Below are 19924 nucleotides of genomic sequence, written 5' to 3'. Positions count from 1 at the left end.
TTTTCCATTCATTTGCCGGTTGCCATGGCAACCAGCCCATTTTTCGGCTAAAATTTGCCGTTGCCATGGCAACCATACTCATTTGGCCGTTGCCATGGCAACCATACACTTATCTGGCCGTTGCCATGACGACCATACACATTGCCATGGCAACCATGCATATTTTTAAGCAGCAACGTTTGCTTGCTGCCATATATAGCTTGCTACCCCCCCCGGCTACAGCAGCTGCCAGCTCCCCTACAGGTACCAGCTAGGCTACTGCTACACATGGCAGGTTCCCATAGAAACTTGCACTGAATAATAATTTTTAAGTTGTTGATTATGATGAAAAAGGGTAAAAGTTGCGACTGATAACAAGAAAATTGACAGGGTAGAATAAAGGAAATACATGTATGCATGTATGCATTAGAAGAAAGGGAAATTCATAAAGCTTTTGTGAACTACCGCAGAGCAAAGGAAATATTAAATTAAGTGAAGTGAGAAACCTTAAAGAATATTCCAGCAATAGGATAATAGAATGTAAAATGGAAAAGGAAGCAACATGATCATCGACTTAATCATAGAAGAAGACATGCAGGAAAGAGGTAAGTTAACAAAGTGGATGGGTAGGTGAGGTAAACCCATAGATACCGGAAACAACACCACTTAGAGTGTAGAATTGAACAGGAACATAAAATCAGACAACCTCATTCAACATGGTCCTTGGAAAATTCAAGACGGGTAGTACTAAACTTAGGAGAAGAAGAGTGAAGTGGACCAGGGTAATACAGTGTTCCATATTACGAGGGTAATACATTGTTCCAGAATACCAGATGCAGTCATGCATACGCCATCTACCATGTCCCGAATTTTATAATACATGATTTGTCAGCATAGAGATTGAAGGTAATTGAAGCCATAATTACACCATTGCTGCTGTGAACGCTTGTTGTAAGCAATGATTTGTGGCCATCGATAGCTGCACTGACGCACTTCATCTGTTCAAGGCGCCTCACTACTGGTCGTAGCCAGGAATGGATAATCATGGGACTTGTTCAGCCATTCCTATGAATTATCAACGCTAGCGCTTAGCTGCTCATGCCGAATAACAACAGGCACAAGTTGATCCTTGCTGTGTTTTCGGTGTGCTCATGTGGACGTCACTTGGAGGGTAACCCAGCATACATCTCCTAATGAGACTGAGTATAGAAACTATCAGCTGCTTTCACTGCGCATGTGCCAGTGACTAGATGTACAAACATATGCACACACACACACACGCACTCACACACACACACACATGCACGCACGCACACATGCACGCACACACACATGCACACATGCACGCACACACACATGCACGCACACATGTACACACACCGAGCACATTGAAAGTACAGTCATGTAACGAGAGAGCTTGGAAGCTCGGGGCCCTACGCTATGGTTTTTTGCCTTGATGACCTAGACAAAAAAATTTGCATAGGGATGTTATAAATTCTTTAAAAAAAATCCTCTTTTTTTAAGACATAACCTGGGATTCGAACCCGCACTATCACGCGCCCTGCATGCATCCCCCGATACACTTCGCATACATACTAATCCTTCCAAGTTGTTTCACATTGTGATCTGACGGGAAAAAAGCATAGGATGTTATAAATTTTTCAAATCTCCTATTTTTTTTAAGGCATATCCTGGGATTCGAACCCGCACTATCGCCCTACATGCATTCCCCCATACACTTCGCATTCATACCCATTCTTCCAAGTTGTTTCACATTGTGATCTTGCATTTGAAAGCCCTATTTGAATATGCGTTGTGGCCAGCCGTCTTTGATGGCACGGTACGGTAGGGGATAGGTACGGGACAGGTACGATCGAGGGTAATACGACACCGTCTCCCGTACCGTACCGTACCATCAAACACAGCTGGCCACATACAGCTGCCCGCAATATTGAAATAGGGCTTTCAAACGCAAGATAATAGCGTGAAGCAACTTGGAAGAATGGGTATGAATGCAAAGTGTATGGGGGAATGCATATAGGGCGATAGTGCGGGTTCGAATCCCAGCATATGCCTGAAAAAAAAATAGGAGAATTGAAAATTTTATAACATCCTATGCTTTTTTGCCGTCAGATACGGATAGCGCCAGGCGTGACACAAACAAACAAACAAACAAACACACACACAAATACCAAATTAAAGCTGTGTGGACCCTGGCTAGCGCCAGACGTTACTGAAGTAATGTCTTCTGCATAGCTACGGGAATAATAGTTTTAGTTCACCTACACACCTACACACCTACACATCTACACACACATTTAACATGCAGTACTCCCTCGTTATAACGAGTATGGTTAGAACATAAGCACCGTTAGTAAATAGAAATCTGAAATCCCCTGAAATCCCCTGGCAAAACTGGTCTGTACAACTGTTTACAGGTCCCGGCTACAACATAGTTTTTTAGGACATAAAATTCGTTACCACGACAATTGGCCCATGCCCCCGGAGTGCCAAACCCTCATTGATAATATTGGCCATCATGCATGACCAAGGTCCCAATACACATAGGATAGAGCAGAAAGGCACAAAGTATTCTATCTACAGTATGTATTCATAGATATGGACGAATTTTTGCATCTAAGGAACAGCAGTGTTGGAGATTTTCTTATAACGAGTTGAAGTGCCGATGATTTATGTTGTATTGAGGGTAGAGGGGACGGTTTCAAATAGGACACAGGTTGCAAACCGGAACGGACTCAATATTCACTTTCGCTCTTGGTATTTTGATTAGAAAACATATGTCACAGTGAGACTACGATGTGTTATACTCCGAGCCAAAATTTCATGGCTCTGCGATGACCAGAAGCACCATATCAAGCAGGTGAGTTTTTGACGTGTTGCTTCGCACTGCGACTTGAGTCTTACGACTTTCGAAAATCAACTTCTCGTCGCAGGTAAGCAGTGGCTCGCCTCTCGCCAATAAAGCACCGCATACAAATCAAAACTAATGGAAGCACACACAAGGCTTGTTGTTACTCTGTACTGGCCGTCGTGGAGCGATAGCAATTACCTAATTTCAGACCCAGAGTGAATTTGACGTGCACTCTAAAACGTGTCCGGTTTGGAGCCACCTCTGATTTGAACTTTCTTGAAGCGAAAAATTGGGCAACTTGGAGGCAATGGGTCAACACAAAGGAGTGGCTCAGTTCGATTGACTCTGGCCCCAGAGCAAACTTCAACATGCCAGTTTCCTTCCACAAACATATTTTGAGTGAAAAATGAACGCTGATGATCGGTTTGGGTCTATACAAATTTGGCTGTCAAAGCGTCCCGGTATCGAGCCGTCCCCTCTACCCCAAATCCTGCTTCTTTAATCTTTAGTTGCAAGTCCTGTTACAAGATTAACCTTACATGTAAGAAAATTGTTTTGATGGCCGAAAGATTATCTACGAACGAGGGAGGACCTGCGCTACATGTCCTACTTCGCCCACTGATGATAGTCATTAAGTTGACAAGCACAAAGCACTGAAACTAAAGATAAAACTTGTTTCAATAATAGGACATGCAACACATTTGTAAGCCACTGGTTCAGTGCAGTATTGCTATGCTGTGTGCAGTGTTGGTATCCCATGTGATGCGTTAATGTGGTGTGCGCAGGGTTTGTCTGCTGTATGCAGTATTGCTCAGCTGCACAAAGGATTGCTCACTTGTCTACAGGGTTGCTCTGGTTTCTACAATATTGCTCAGCAACTTGTACATAACTGTGCTTGTAGACACACACACACACACACACACACAGTTCAAGCACCAGAGCAACCCTGGGAACAGCAAAGCAACCCTGGAAATAGCAGAGCAACCCTGGGAACAGCAGAGCAGTCCTGGGAACGGCAGAGCAACCCTGGGAACAGCAGAGCAGTCCTGGGAACGGCAGAGCAACCCTGGGAACAGCAGAGGAACCCTGGGAACGGCAGAGCAACCCTGGGAACGGCAGAGCAACCCTGGGAACGGCAGAGCAACCCTGGGAACGGCAGAGCAGCCCTGGGAACAGCAGAGCAGTCCTGGGAACGGCTGAGCAACCCTGGGAACAGCAGAGCAACCCTGGGAACGCCAGAGCAACCCTGGGAACGGCAGAGCAACCCTGGGAACAGCAGAGCAGTCCTGGGAACGGCAGAGCAACCCTGGGAACAGCAGAGCAACCCTGGGAACGGCAGAGCAACCCTGGGAACGGCAGAGCAACCCTGGGAACAGCAGAGCAACCCTGGGAACGGCAGAGCAGCCCTGGGAACAGCAGAGCAGTCCTGGGAACGGCAGAGCAACCCTGGGAACGGCAGAGCAATCCTGGGAACGGCAGAGCAACCCTGGGAACGGCAGAGCAACCCTGGGAACGGCAGAGCAGCCCTGGGAACGGCAGAGCAGTCCTGGGAACGGCAGAGCAACCCTGAGAACAGCAGAGCAACCCTGGGAACGGCAGAGCAACCCTGGGAACGGCAGAGCAACCCTGGGAACAGCAGAGCAACCCTGGGAACGGCAGAGCAACCCTGGGAACAGCAGAGCAGTCCTGGGAACGGCAGAGTAACCCTGGGAACAGCAGAGCAACCCTGGGAACGGCAGAGCAACCCTGGGAACAGCAGAGCAACCCTGGGAACGGCAGAGCAACCCTGGGAACAGCAGAGCAACCCTGGGAACGGCAGAGCAACCCTGGGAACAGCAGAGCAACCCTTGAAACAGCAGAGCAACCCTGGGAACGGCAGAGCAACCCTGGGAACGGCAGAGCAACCCTGGGAACGGCAGAGCAACTCTGGGAACGGCAGAGCAACCCTGGGAACAGCAGAGCAGCCCTGGGAACGGCAGTGTAACCCTGGGAACGGCAGAGCAACCCTGGGAACAGCAACCCTGGGAACAGCAGAGCAACCCTGGGAACAGCAGAGCAGCCCTGGGAACGGCAGAGCAACCCTGGGAACGGCAGAGCAACCCTGGGAACGGCAGAGCAACCCTGGGAACAGCAGAACAACCCTGGGAACGGCAGAGCAACCCTGGGAACGGCAGAGCAACCCTGGGAACGGCAGAACAACCCTGGGAACGGCAGAGCAACCCTGGTAACGGCAGAGCAACCCTGGGAACGGCAGAGCAACCCTGGGAACGGCAGAGCAACCCTGGGAACGGCAGAGCAACCCTGGGAACAGCAGAGCAGCCCTGGGAACGGCAGTGTAACCCTGGGAAAGGCAGAGCAACCCTGGGAACAGCAACCCTGGGAACAGCAGAGCAACCCTGGGAACAGCAGACCAGCCCTGGGAACAGCAGAGCAACCCTGGGAACGGCAGAGCAACCCTGGGAACGGCAGAGCAACCCTGGGAACGGCAGAGCAACCCTGGGATCGGCAGAGCAACCCTGGGAACGGCAGAGCAACCCTGGGAACGGCAGAGCAACCCTGGGAACGGCAGAGCAACCCTGGGAACGGCAGAGCAACCCTGGGAACGGCAGAGCAACCCTGGGAACAGCACAGCAACCCTGGGAACAGCACAGCAACCCTGGGAACGGCACAGCAACCCTGAGAACAGCAGAGCAACCCTGGGAACAGCAGAGCAACCCTGGGAACAGCAGAGCAACCCTGGGAACGGCACAGCAACCCTGGGAACAGCAGAGCAACCCTGGGAACGGCACAGCAACCCTGGGAACAGCAGAGCAACCCTGGGAACAGCAGAGCAACCCTGGGAACAGCAGAGCAACCCTGGGAACAGCAGAGCAACCCTGGGAACAGCAGAGCAACCCTGGGAACGGCACGGCAACCCTGGAGATAGCAGAGCATTACTGTACATGCGAGTAGTGTGGCTTTGCTAGTTGCTGCAGTGTTGCGCTGACGTGTCAGGTGTTGCTCCGACGTGCGGAGTGTTGCTTTGGTGTGAACAGCGTTGCTCTAGTGTACGGAGTGAGAATCTAGTGTGTGCAATGTTGCCCAGCTCCTGTCCAGCGTTGATGTGTGTGTGTGTGTGTGTGTGTGTGTGTGTTGATGTGTGTGTGTGTGTGTGTGTGTGTGTGTAGTATTTTATTCATATTTCTCTAGGGCAGTCCCCACAGACCTATGGTCTCCTTACGGGGTACCCTACACAATCTAGGATTGCGATACAAAATTAACTTGGGTGAAGCAGCAAGACGGATCGATGCCGGAACTGAGGTCCAGCGTGTGTGTGTGTGTGTGCGTGTGTGTGTGTGTGGGGGGGGGGGGGTTGTATTGCTTTCTCTGTCTTAATCAGCATTGCTCACCTGAGTTCTGCGTTGCTGCTCAGAGTTATCAGTTGAATGTTGCTTGAAAACATGCTGCGAGTGAAGAACAACAGCACACAGCATAGCAACACCACACACAGCATAGCAGCACCACACACAATAGCAACGCCACACACAATAGCACCACACTTCAGAAAGCATAGAAATGAAATCCAGAAACTCTCACAGGAGAGCAACACTCACAAGGAAATCGATATTTTAAGTAGGGCTGAAGCGTTTACAGTTTTCAGGTTAGCGGTTAAGCGGAATCTCAATGGTTAACCAAACGGCTATAACCTATAAGAGACCTACTGTACATCATGGTACATGAAGTAACCTTTTTACATGAACCATTATTGTACATGGGACCATGACCCAACTTTACATGAACCAGTATTGTACATGGGACCATGAGCCAACGCACTGCCAAAACAATCATAACAATATGACGTAGTGAATGCATATCATCACTTGGTCAGTGTTCCAGAGCTGGTTCAAAATATTTTAATATTCTGTATGATCCATTGGGCTTCAGACTTCACCGTCGCCTTGTCATTTATTCAACTTAAACTCATCATGAGCATACGCAAGCATCGCTAATATGGGGAGCAACCCTGGATATGAGGGAGATACCCGTCATGCATCCATTGTGCACAGCACTCATAGTGTATGCACCTATTCTCTCGGGAATATAGCTCAGAAATTTACAAATATTATGTACAGTGTACAGTGAAAAAATAAACGGTTAACCCTTAGGCAAACGGTTAACTGCTCCTGTATTCTTAACGGTTACATAACCGGTTAACCTATCTCTAACCGTTTCACCCCTAATTGTAAGAAGCAGAGCTGCTCAATCAATCCAGAGCAACATTGGACATGTGTATAATTCCGCCACCTTGCGCTGTGTTCCGTGTCGCAATGGTGTGTTCAGCGTTTTTGCTCTGGTGTGTCAGGGGCGTCGCACACGGTACGGTCACTACGGTATTGACTGTACCACATTTTGACCCAGATACCCCGTGAATCAACAAAATACACTGATCTAGGATCTAAAATTCCAAAATTTTCGGCTCAGCCATCCCTCCCCCACGAGTAAATTGTACTTCAGATGGCTCACCGTACCACAATAAAATACCTTCCGACGCCCCTGGGTGTGTGCAGTATGGTTATTCAACTACAGTCAACTTCGCTAATAACGACTGCGGATATAACGCAATTCGCGGATAACGACAGCATTTCCATACCCAGAGCAAAGTCCCATCCCATTAATACATACAGTAAAATCTGTGACTAACGACCACCCCTTGCCCTTGGTGCCAGCAAAAGCGGTCTTTAGTGGCAGGTGGTCTTTAGTTAGAGGTTTGCACTGCGCGACCATATATGGATCCCGCATATGATATGTATGTCAAAATGCAGCTAATACGATTCCCCAGGACTTGCGCAATGCCATTCTTATTTCAGGTCAAACAACACTTGGAGGGAGAGAGAGAGAGAGACGGAGAGAGACAGAGGGAGAAGATTACTTTTTGGAGACATCAAATTCAGCTGCTACTTCTGAAACCAGGAGTCAAACGTTCCCGGTAGAAGTGAGTCCTTTCGGGACCATGGAAAATCAGCAAATTTTCAAGAAGGAGCTTCGAGCAACATTTGATTTCGTACATCGCGGTCGCTAGTTACGGGTCAACGAGAGAGCTTGGAAGCTCAGGGCCCTTCGCTATGCTTTGTTGCCTAGCTCATCGTGCATGTTGTTAGAACAGATGGAAATGCTTTTTCCTTTGATTAGCTACATCATTGTTGTTGTTGTTGTTGTTGTTGTTGTTGTTGTTGTTGTTGTTGTTTATTTTACTTCGCAGATTCTAACGGGCAAGTTGCCCACTAACAAGAAAGCGAAGGCAAAGAAAATAATACTAATAAAAGAAATAACCGGGGGCAGCAGAAAATGAAAAATAGCTTTAAGAACTCAGATGGTGAGCCAAGGAACAAATTTCCATGTTATCGCTAATAATCGCTTTTAAAAGTAAAAAGAAAAGAGCGGGTGGTACAGCAGACTTCCTATTCTGAATTCCCTGAACGAAGCAGAGACGTTAGCTGGGTACATGTCACTATTTCACAGTAGCAAGAGAGCTACCTCGGTCGACATCAGTGGACGTGGATTTTGATTGTATTGCAAAAACGTTTAAATGAGATACTGAAGTAACGTCTTCTGCATAGCTATGGGACCGGCGCTGACTCTGCCGATCACGGGCGTTCTGGAGTCGACGGGATGTCTGTCCTGACGTTTCCTGGGACCGGCGCTGACTCTGCCGATCACGGGCGTTCTTCTTCTTCTTATTATTATACTGACGGCAACTAACATCCATTCTGATTGCATTTACTCGTCTCCCTACTTCGTATTTCTTTCCAGAAAATCTCCCCATACAGCAGGGAGTCGTTTACATAATATGACTCCCTGCTATACATCTACATGACTGTATATACGTTATAATTATTATGCTATCGGCCTACATGCGATTCCCGGGCTGTTCGACAGGCGTCCCAGCCAGCCTGCTAGTGGGATTTCGGCCTCGCACACAAATCCACACAACATGTTACTGCACTGAATGCATTCCCCGATACACTTCGCATATATACTCATTCTCTTGATGGTATCGATAGGTATTTTTGCTCTCACATGCATCCATTGCTCAATCATGCATCATTTGCCTATATGACAAACTTTGGCCTACGATTTACTTTGGCCGGTTGGTACCAAGCGGCGAAATCAGCGAAATTAAATCGCCAGCGAAAATTAGTTGATTTTATTACAGTAATCGGATTTTCTGGCCTTTTTGTAGTACAGTAAATATCGGATATAACGTGCCCCTTTGATTTTCGAAAATGTATCACTATATCCGGTGCATCACTATAGCCGATTTGCATGTTTGACCGACACATGGCACATGACTGCACATGAAATGATGCGTACACGCTGGAAAAAGCATGCTGAAAGTGCATGCATGCTCCGCGGACTGTGTACCGCGTACCGGTGCATGACACAGAGCAGTGCATGGCAGTGCAGTACGAGTACAGACTGTACATGTACTAGAACTTCGATACATCATGTGGCATGGCTGCTTCTTCAGCGTGTTCTCCAAAAAAAGCCTGAGCTGGATCCGTGCTCACGTAGATCGTAGATCTACTCGGTGTCCAACGAGTTGCGTAGAGCCAGAAATAGACATGAGTGGCTGTGTACGTGAGTTGGCAACATCATCGTGAGAGGCAACACAGCCAGAAACGGACAAGAGCATGCAGAAAGATCACTCTTGATCATTATATGCGATATTTTCCTGTACATTTGATATGGTTTGCTTCCTGAAGGCCATCACAATAAGCGATATATCGGTATAGCCGATAATAGTGTATATAGTGATATTTTAGCTGTATTTTTTCAGATTTGATTTTGATTTTGACGTGTTCTATCACTATAACCGGTATATCATTATATCCGGTCACTTTATAAACGATACTTACTGTAATACATGTACATTGACCTGTTGAGCCAATGACGCCGCCGAATGCATGGTTGCCTGTGGAGCACATTACATAACTTTACAGTCTCTTAAAATACGTATCCTGTCCGACGGCAAAAGAGGCTGCAGATTTAGTTTTTCTGCGCGTGGTCTGCGATGCGAAAGTTCAGCTCGCGTTATTTGGCTCGCACGTCGAAAAATCAACGCGAGTGACCTGCTGCTCACGTCGAAAATCGAAAATTGGACATTACACAACTTTACAGTCTCCTAAAATACGTATCCTGTCCGACGGCAAAAGAGGCTGCAGATTTAGTTTTTCTGCGCGTCGACGGGATGTCTGTCCTGACGTTTACTGGGACCGGCGCTGACTCTGCCGATCACGGGCGTTCTGGACTCGACGGGATGTCTGTCCTGACGTTTCCTGGGACCGGCTTAGACTGTGCCGATCACGGGCGTTCTGGACTGAACGGGATTTCTGTCCTGACGTTGCCTGGGACCGGCGGACTCTGCCGATCACGGGCGTTCTGGAGTCGACGGGATCTCTCTTCCGACGTTTCCTGTGACCGGCGCTGAATCGCTCGTTCACGCTTATTTTGGAGACGACGGGATCTCTCTTCCAAAGTATGTTTATGCTGACGCATCCTATCACCTATTCGGCGTCTATTCTAATTTAATTTCCTCCTCGTCTCCCTATTTCTTTCCAAATCTCCCTCTACATCAGGGAGTCGTATACATAATACGACAAATATTGGTACGGTACGGGACAGATACAGGAGCCCGCAAATATTGTGGACAGCTGTTATGTACAATCCTGTAGAGCCTTTGTAGTCACAGATACGGGACAGATACGGGATAGCTCCAGCCGTGACACAAACAAACAAACAAACAAACAAACACCAAATTAAAGCTGTGTGGACCCTGGCTAGCGCCAGACGTTACTGAAGTAACGTCTTCTGCATAGCTACGGGAATAATCGTCTTTGGGGCAAGAAAAGGCGGTCACTGGTCGCGTTCAGCAGGTAGTCGCTAGTCACAGTGCATTTTGAATATGAGACCGTCCGTGCCTGGCGAAGTGGTCGGTAGTACCAGGCTGGTCGTTAGTCACGGTGGTCTGTAGTAGCAGGCTGGTCGTTAGTCACGGTGGTCTGTAGTAGCAGGCTGGTCGTTAGTCACGGTGGTCTGTAGTCACGGTGGTCTGTAGTAGCAGGCTGGTCGTTAGTCACGGTGGTCTGTAGTAGCAGGCTGGTCGTTAGTCACGGTGGTCTTTAGTTACAGGTTTTACTGTATAACAACACTTCGCGAATAAGGACACTTTTTTGATGCCCCGCCGAGTGTCCTTATAAGCGAAGTTGACTGTATGTTCTTTTTGCTCTGATGTTTGGGGTGTTGACCTGCCATGTACAGTGCTGCTTTGCTGGGTAAAGTGTTGCTCTGGCCTGTTAACAGTGTTCTGTTGATGTTAACACAACACTGCACACAGCATAGCAACATTGTACACAGCATAGCAACACTGCACACAGCATAGCAACACTGTACACTGCATAGCAACACTGTATACAGCATAGCAACACCGTACACTGCATAGCAACACTGTACACAGCATAGCAACACTGTACACAGCATAGCAACACTGTACACTGCATAGCAACACTGCACACAGCATAGCAACACTGTACACAGCATAGCTACATTGTACACAGCATAGCAACACCGTACACAGCATAGCAACACCGTACACTGCATAGCAACACTGCACAAAGCATAGCAACACTGTACACAGCATAGCAACACTGTACACAGCTTAGCAACGCTGTACACAGCATAGCAACACTGTACACAGCATAGCAACACTGTACACAGCATAGCAACACTGTACACAGCATAGCAACACTGTATACAGCATAGCAACACTGTTCACTGCATAGCAACACTGCACACAGCATAGCAACACTGTACACAGCATAGCAACACTGTACACAACATATCAACACTGTTCACAGCATAGCAACACTGTATACAGCATAGCAACACTGTACACTGCATAGCAACACTGTACACAGCATAGCAACACTGTATACAGCATAGCAACACTGTACACAGCATAGCAACACTGTACACAGCATAGCAACACTGTACACAGCATAGCAACACTGTACACAGCATAGCAACACTGCACACAGCATAGCAACACTGTACACAGCATAGCAACACTGTACACAGCATAGCAACACTGTACACAGCATAGCAACACTGTACACAGCATAGCAACACTGTACACAGCATAGCAACACTGTTCACAGCATAGCAACACTGTACACAGCATAGCAACACTGTACACAGCATAGGAACACTGTACACAGCATAGCAACACTGTACACAGCATAGCAACACTGTACACAGCATAGCAACACTGTACACAACATAGCAACACTGTTCACAGCATAGCAACACTGTATACAGCATAGCAACACTGTACACTGCATAGCAACACTGTACACAGCATAGCAACACTGTATACAGCATAGCAACACTGTACACAGCATAGCAACACTGTACACAGCATAGCAACACTGTACACAGCATAGCAACACTGTACACAGCATACATGTAGCAACACTGTACACTGCATAGCAACACTGTACACAGCATAGCAACACTGTACACAGCATAGCAACACTGTACACAGCATAGCAACACTGTACACAGCATAGCAACACTGTACACAGCATAGCAACACTGTTCACAGCATAGCAACACTGTACACAGCATAGCAACACTGTACACAGCATAGCAACACTGTACACAGCATAGCAACACTGTACACAGCATAGCAACACTGTTCACAGCATAGCAACACTGTTCACAGCATAGCAACACTGTACACAGCATAGCCATAGAACTCTACACTGCACACACATTTGCATCAAACTGAAGAGCAATAGTACGGCCATTTGTTGAGATTGCGTGGATTGGACAGAGCAGAGCAGCATTGGACACAACATAGTAGCATTGGACTGAGCAGAGCAACGCTAGACATGGCAAGAAACTCTAGCACAGCACGCGGCAACACTAGACACAGCAGGGTGACACTGGACACAGCAGAGTAATACTGTACACGTGTGTGGTGTTGCTTTGCTGGGTGTAGTGTTGCCCTAGTGTGCTGTGTGCGGTGTTGCTTTGCTGTGTGTGGTGTTGCTTTGCTGTGTGTGGTGTTGCCCTAGTGTGCTGTGTGCGGTGTTGCTTTGCTGTGTGTGGTGTTGCTTTGCTGGGTGTAGTGTTGCCCTAGTGTGCTGTGTGCGGTGTTGCTTTGCTGTGTGCGGTGTTGCTTTGTTGTGTGTGGTGTTGCTTTGCTGTGTGCGGTGTTGCTTTGCTGTGTGCGGTGTTGCTTTGCTGTGTGTGGTGTTGCTTTGCTGGGTGTAGTGTTGCCCTAGTGTGCTGTGTGCGGTGTTGCTTTGCTGTGTCTAGTGTTGCCGCGTGCTGTGCTAGAGTTTCTTGCCATGTCTAGCGTTGCTCTGCTCAGTCCAATGCTACTATGCTGTGTTGCTTTGTTGTGTGTGGTGTTGCTTTGTTGTGTGTGGTGTTGCTTTGCTGTGTGTGGTGTTGCTTTGTTGTGTGTGGTGTTGCTTTGTTGTGTGTGGTGTTGCTTTGTTGTGTGTGGTGTTGCTTTGCTGTGTGTGGTGTTGCTTTGCTGTGTGTGGTGTTGCTTTGTTGTGTGTGGTGTTGCTTTGTTGTGTGTGGTGTTGCTTTGTTGTGTGTGGTGTTGCTTTGTTGTGTGTGGTGTTGCTTTGCTGTGTGTGGTGTTGCTTTGCTGTGTGTGGTGTTGCTTTGTTGTGTGTGGTGTTGCTTTGTTGTGTGTGGTGTTGCTTTGTTGTGTGTGGTGTTGCTTTGCTGTGTGTGGTGTTGCTTTGCTGTGTGTGGTGTTGCTTTGTTGTGTGTGGTGTTGCTTTGTTGTGTGTGGTGTTGCTTTGCTGTGTGTGGTGTTGCTTTGCTGTGTGTGGTGTTGCTTTGCTGTGTGTGGTGTTGCTTTGTTGTGTGTGGTGTTGCTTTGTTGTGTGTGGTGTTGCTTTGTTGTGTGTGGTGTTGCTTTGCTGTGTATGGTGTTGTCCTAGTGTGCTCTACTACATGCAATGTTGCTTCGACGTGCGGAGTGTTGCTTTGGTGTGTGCAGTGTCACTCATGTGTGCGGAGTCTTTTGCTTTAGTGGGCACAGTGCTGCCCTTCCACCGTGCAGTGCAGTGCTGTGTGTGGGTATATGTGTGTGTTTGCGTATACGTATACGTATATGTGTACGTGTGTGTGTGTACGTGTGTGTGTATGTATGTATATGTGTATGTATACGTGTGTGTGTGTGTGTGTGTGTGTATGGAGGGACATCGCCGCTGCTGATCTGAGTGCTCAGTGCGTGACAGGTGACTGGTGCGACTTGGCGCAGGACAGACGAGACTGGCGCCTCATGTGCAATCGTCCCCGGCCGGCTGTGCCAAAGCCTAGAGTGTTCATTTGCGGCTGTGGCAGGGACTTCCGTCGGCCCAACGATCTAACTTGCCACAGGAAATACTGCAACTCCTGATGCTATCATTCAATGGAGCAATGGGCATCCAAAGGTCCAAAAATGATTGCATGCGCGCGTGTGTGTATGAGTGTGTGTGTGTGGGGGGGGGGGGGGTAGTGTTTCTCTGTCAAGAGCAGTGTTGCTTACCTGAGCACTGGGTTGCACAGTGTTGTTTGCAGTCCGGTTTTGCTTGACAAATGGGCAAGAAAAGCCACACACAGCACAGGAACACCGCACATGATAGGATCACACTCAGCACAGGAACACCACACACAATAGGATCACACACAGCATAGGAACACCACACACAATAGGATCACACACAGCATAGAAACACCGCACACAATAGGATCACACTCAGCATAGGAACACCGCACACAATAGGATCACACTCAGCATAGGAACACCGCACACAATAGGATCACACTCAGAAAAGAGCAGGATTGAAGACCTTCAACATCTCACAGAATAGCAACCACAAGCACACACACACACACAAATACTGTCAAAGCAGAATTTTTTGGTGGTGTGATTTTTTCGGTAATCTCCAAAATCGGCGGTTCGGTGGGAGGAAATTTTTGGTAAACCGGTTTTCAGGTAAGTGTACTAGTACTAGAATCGACATTTTTGGTTGCGTTGTATTTTAGGTAAAATTGTCGGCAGCGAAGTTACCGGAAATAAAACACCACCGAAATGTTCTGCTTTAAAGTAGGAAGATTATTGTAAGAAAACTGACTCAAATAGCACATGCACTATTCGAGGTTCTTACTTGGGAAAGGATTGAAGAGGTTCTCGTCCCCGTAGATGGAGCGGCAAAGTATTTTCTTCTGTGATGTCATCCAGCGTGTCTCCATATCCGACACTTGTCTTTCTTGTACCAAGTCAGCATGCCCAAGGCGAGGTCCACAACACTGCCTCATCATAGTTTGACTCTGTAGATACAAATTAGTACCAACAACAATGACAGCAATAATATTGAGGCACACAACAATGACAGCAATCATATTGAGGCACACAACAATGACAGCAATCATATTGAGGCACACAACAGTGACAGAAATCATATTGAGGCACACAACAATGACAGCAATCATATTGAGGCACACAACAATGACAGAAATCATATTGAGGCAAATAACAATGACAGAAATCCTATTACAGGAGACATAAACCATAAACCATACACCATAAAAGAGCATTAGAATCCAGACCCAGATCCGAAGGGTCCACCCAACCTGTGATGAACCAATTGGTCGGATCTGGATCCAGATCCATTGGGTTTGGATCTGAGCTGCCTGCCCCCGGGAACAGGGTTGACTGGATCCAAAGATTTTTGGTCAAAACAAGATGTTTGTACATTTTCGGGGGGGGGGGGGGGGGGGTGTGAAAATCATTGTATAAATACAAGAAACATGAAGTACAAATACATGTGTGTGTGTGTAATGCTTGTGTGTCCATGCTTGTGTTTGCCTGTGTCCATGCTTGTGTCTGTCTGCGTCCATGCCTGTGTCTGTCTGCGTCCATGCTTGTGTCTGTCTGCGTCCATTCTTGTGTCTGTCTGTGTCCATGCTTGTCATCTCAACAGACTGCATACCGCCACAGAGGAAGTCGGGGAAATTCACGCAAAGGAACTGCATATTTTACAAGCACACTCCCCCCCCCCCCCCCCCATAACACGAGCACACACACACACACCTTTGACCTTGACCTTTGACGCCCATCGCCGGAGGCGATGATAGCAATGCTACGGCAGATGCCATAGCAACTTGTGCTGGGATTGCACCATTCAACAGCTTGCAAGGCTGAAGAATTGACCGTCACTATTCAGCCTGGTCTACACCATACAGCTATTTGAAGTGACTTTTTCTGGCCAGTGAATTCCTATTTTTGGTCTTTTCATTTTTTTTTCCCGCACACACATCACACCACATACTCCGGCATGCACTGGCTGTTGGTAACCACCCAGGAGAATGAAAGAAAAGTCAGGAAGAGTCTTAGAAAGAGAAGAAAGACGTGTGTGACCATAATCGTCGGGAATCGAACCCGCAACCTATCGATTGGAAATCGCTGCACATACCACTGCACCATATGGGACACACACACACACACACACACACACACACCCACACACACACACATACGCTACAGTACACGCTATACTCCATGGCTACCTGAGTGATCGCAATCGCATAGGTAATGATCGGCTGATGAAGTTGTTAGATCTGCTAGTCAATTGCATACGCAACGGTGAGAAGGCAGCGGCTGACATAACTGTTGTTCGCTGTGATTTTTTACTTGATTTCCTGTGGCTGCGCTGATTTAGACTATCACCAACGCTGGCAGTATTGCCCTGCTGCAAGTCATCTCTACCGACAACATTGTGATGAGAAACGTTCTTCTTGCCATGACGATTCACAAGACGGATCAAAGCAGCCAGACCACCTCAGCGGAGCAGCACAACAGCACAACAACCAATACCAACCATTACAGCAGTACAGCAGCACAACAACCAATACCAACCATTACAGCAGTACAGCAGTACAACAACCAATACCAACCATTACAGCAGTACAGCAGCACAACAACCAATACCAACCATTACAGCAGTACAGCAGCACAACAACCAATACCAACCATTACAGCAGTACAGCAGCACAACAACCAATATCAACCAGCACAGCAGTACAGCAGCACAACAACCAATACCAACCAGTACAGCAGTACAGCAGCACAACAACCAATACCAACAAGTGTTGCTATACACTTGTCCCATTTTCTAGCTGACCTCCATGTAAAAAGCCAGGAGCAAGAGCACAGGCCCAGTATACAGTGCAGTGCAAGTACAGCTCCAAGTGTATACAACACGCTGAGTGTAAATCCGTTAATCCCCGAGCCGCAGAGAGTGCTCAATGTCAGAGACAGAGATTACGTGTATATAACTCTCCAAGTGTATATAACTTAGTGAGTTAGCGTACATTACCGTATTGTTCCGGAGTATAAGCCACACAATGAACACTCAAATTCACCCCCAAAAAGGGTGCAGCTTATACTCTGGTGATCAAACTAACGGTGGTAAATAGGATAGTTGTCTGTATTGCGTGGCCAAAGAATGGGGTGGGGGTGGGGTAGGGGTGCGGCTTATATTCCAGTGCGCCATATACTCTGGAAAATACGGTACATTGTGCTACACGGACCAATATCTTCGGATATTGGACAAAATGAAAAAAATCGACTGAAGTATGCACTGAAAATAGGTACACGAACAATGAGTAACCACTGACAACAAAAAAAAATGCATTCCAGGTGAAAATTACTAGGCAACGGAATCCTGATAATGCTACTACATGTGTTGTCAATGAGTTGATAAAGATTCAACGTCTGTAACGACCAAATATCAACGGACATGGCCGAATTTACGATTTCACTCAAAGTTGGTTCCTTTTATCTCTGGGTGAACCTCGTTCACCCAATATGACAGTTTGGTACAGAGACCAAGAGTCCTCAGATATTGGGCAAAATCAAAGAAATCTACAAAACTACGCACTGAAACAACTTGAAACAAGTTAGGTACAAGAACTAGGAGTCACTGCTGCTCACAACAACACAGCGCAGTCAAACCAACTATGTTCGCGCACAGATCCAAGTTACCTAGTAATGTTCAGCCATCCATTTGGAGACTAGCGACTTGCTGAGTCCCTCGAACAAATCAATCAAGTCAGCCTGTCCAAGGGCGGCCATAACGTCGCATAGTCTGCTACATCTCCCCAAGCGCCAACAGGTGGCCTTGAATGAAGTTATCCACTTAAAATCACTTGGAAAATAGTCAAATTTTGAACTCTCTAACGGCCATGCATTAGCCGAATCCTACGTCACGGCAGAAAATCACACACGAAGCGCCACCATATGCCTTTTCGCTCGGTTACCAGGACTGAGACACATTGAGAATAATTCTTGTTTTCGCAAAAACTCCAATGAAGCCGCCAGAAAGTGTTCACTTGCTGAACAACAGCACAACGTGACGAGAAAGAAGTCCTGGTCCATTGCAACAAATCAGGAAGGACTGCAGCAGTAGCATAAGATTGCCCAGGAATCATTTCCTGTGTACTGGGCTTCTACTGCACGTGAGTTTTCACCTGCAAGCCATGCTCACACCAAACAGTTCGAAATTTCTGTTAGGTTGTTATGAGCACACGTAACAGTTATGTGGTATGCATGCGCGGATACATCATGGCATTTTTCAGGCCCCAGAGGGCTGCCCCCGAAGAGTACATTTTTCGATCCTTGGTTTCCAGCTGTAAGACAAGCTTGAAATCCTCAAGTGTAGAACTACCATGTAGTGTATTTCCTACGTGTATAGCTTCACATCGGTTCACATGTGAAACTCTTGTGCACTAGCTGCCCAGTACACGTACACGTGAAATTTCTGGACCATCCCGCGCTACTGTTGCAGTCCTTGCCGATTTGTTGATGTTGACCAGGTCTTCTTTCTCGTCACGTTGGGCTGTTGTCCAGCAAGTTATGTTTTGTGGCGAATTCATTCGAGTTTTGGAGTTTGTGTCTGACACTAACAGTTACAAGTAAGATGTTGTGTAGTCAGAAGGTTCAACAACGTTTTTAAAGCTCAGGTTGCTGAATGTCAGTATCACATCAGTCAGTATTGTGCTACCTGTTGACTTAACAACATCTTGCTTGTATTTCTGAAGTAATGTGTTGGACAGAAACTACGGATAACATGTAACATTTTGGTCATTTCTTTTCATTTGAGTTTCTGCAAGATTATTCCCCATGATCTCTCAGTTGTGGTAGCCGAGCGAAATACGGAAGCGCTCCGTATTTGCTGATCTGCCGAGAGGTTGAATTCGCGTGGAGCATGGTCGTTGGAGAGTTCGAAATTTGATTATTTCCCCAAAGGAATTTTAGTGGATAGCTTTATTCAAGGCCATTTTGTTCGCGACTGGGGACATGTTGTAGTAGACTATGGTGGTGGACTACCCCAAATTTCAGGAAAGTAACCTCACTGCTACTGGCCCTTGAAGATGGCTTTTTTTTTTTGTTATGGCTGCCATTGGACAGGCCGAATTGCTGATTTGTTCGAGGAACTCAGCAAGTTGCCAGTCGACAGTTAGAGGGTTAACATTACTAGATAACTTGGATCTGTGTGCAAACATAGTTGGTTTGACTGCGCTGTGTTGTTGTGAGCAGCAGTGACTCCTAGTTCTTGTACCTAACTTGTTTCAAGTTGTTTCAGTGCGTAGTTTTGTAGATTTCTTTGATTTTGCCCAATATCTGAGGACTCTTGGTCTCTGTACCAAACTGTCATATTGGGTGAACGAGGTTCACCCAGAGATAAAAGGAACCAACTTTGAGTGAAATCGTAAATTCGGCCATGTCCGTTGATATTTGGTCGTTACAGACGTTGAATCTTTATCAACTCATTGACAACACATGTAGTAGCATTATCAGGATTCCGTTGCCTAGTAATTTTCACCTGGAATGCATTTCGTCTAGAATACCCAAAACTTTGTCAAATTGTGACCAAAATTTTAAAAGTAGAAAGGACCAATTGTTTACAAGTTAGGGGCCGTCCGTAAATATCGATATTTTTTTTCCAAGACGATATTTGTTCA

At 47.0% G+C, this 19924-nt stretch overlaps 1 long non-coding RNA gene across 1 annotated transcript; it reads right to left on the bottom strand.

Moving 5' to 3' along the window:
• Positions 1 to 317: 317 nt before the first annotated feature.
• LOC135824498 (uncharacterized) lies at positions 318 to 16879 on the bottom strand. Its single transcript, XR_010554865.1, has 5 exons — positions 16469 to 16879; positions 15067 to 15229; positions 14445 to 14486; positions 6241 to 6294; positions 318 to 1225 (listed from the first exon to the last, which is right to left on the bottom strand). It is a non-coding gene; the product is annotated as an uncharacterized LOC135824498 (long non-coding RNA).
• Positions 16880 to 19924: the final 3045 nt, after the last annotated feature.

This window comes from Sycon ciliatum, chromosome 9 (genome assembly GCF_964019385.1).
Source record: "Sycon ciliatum chromosome 9, ocSycCili1.1, whole genome shotgun sequence".
In the NCBI taxonomy this organism is placed as follows: Eukaryota; Metazoa; Porifera; class Calcarea; order Leucosolenida; family Sycettidae; genus Sycon; species Sycon ciliatum.
Note: the sequence above shows the minus strand (reverse complement) of the source record. Positions and strands in the feature narration are given on the sequence as shown.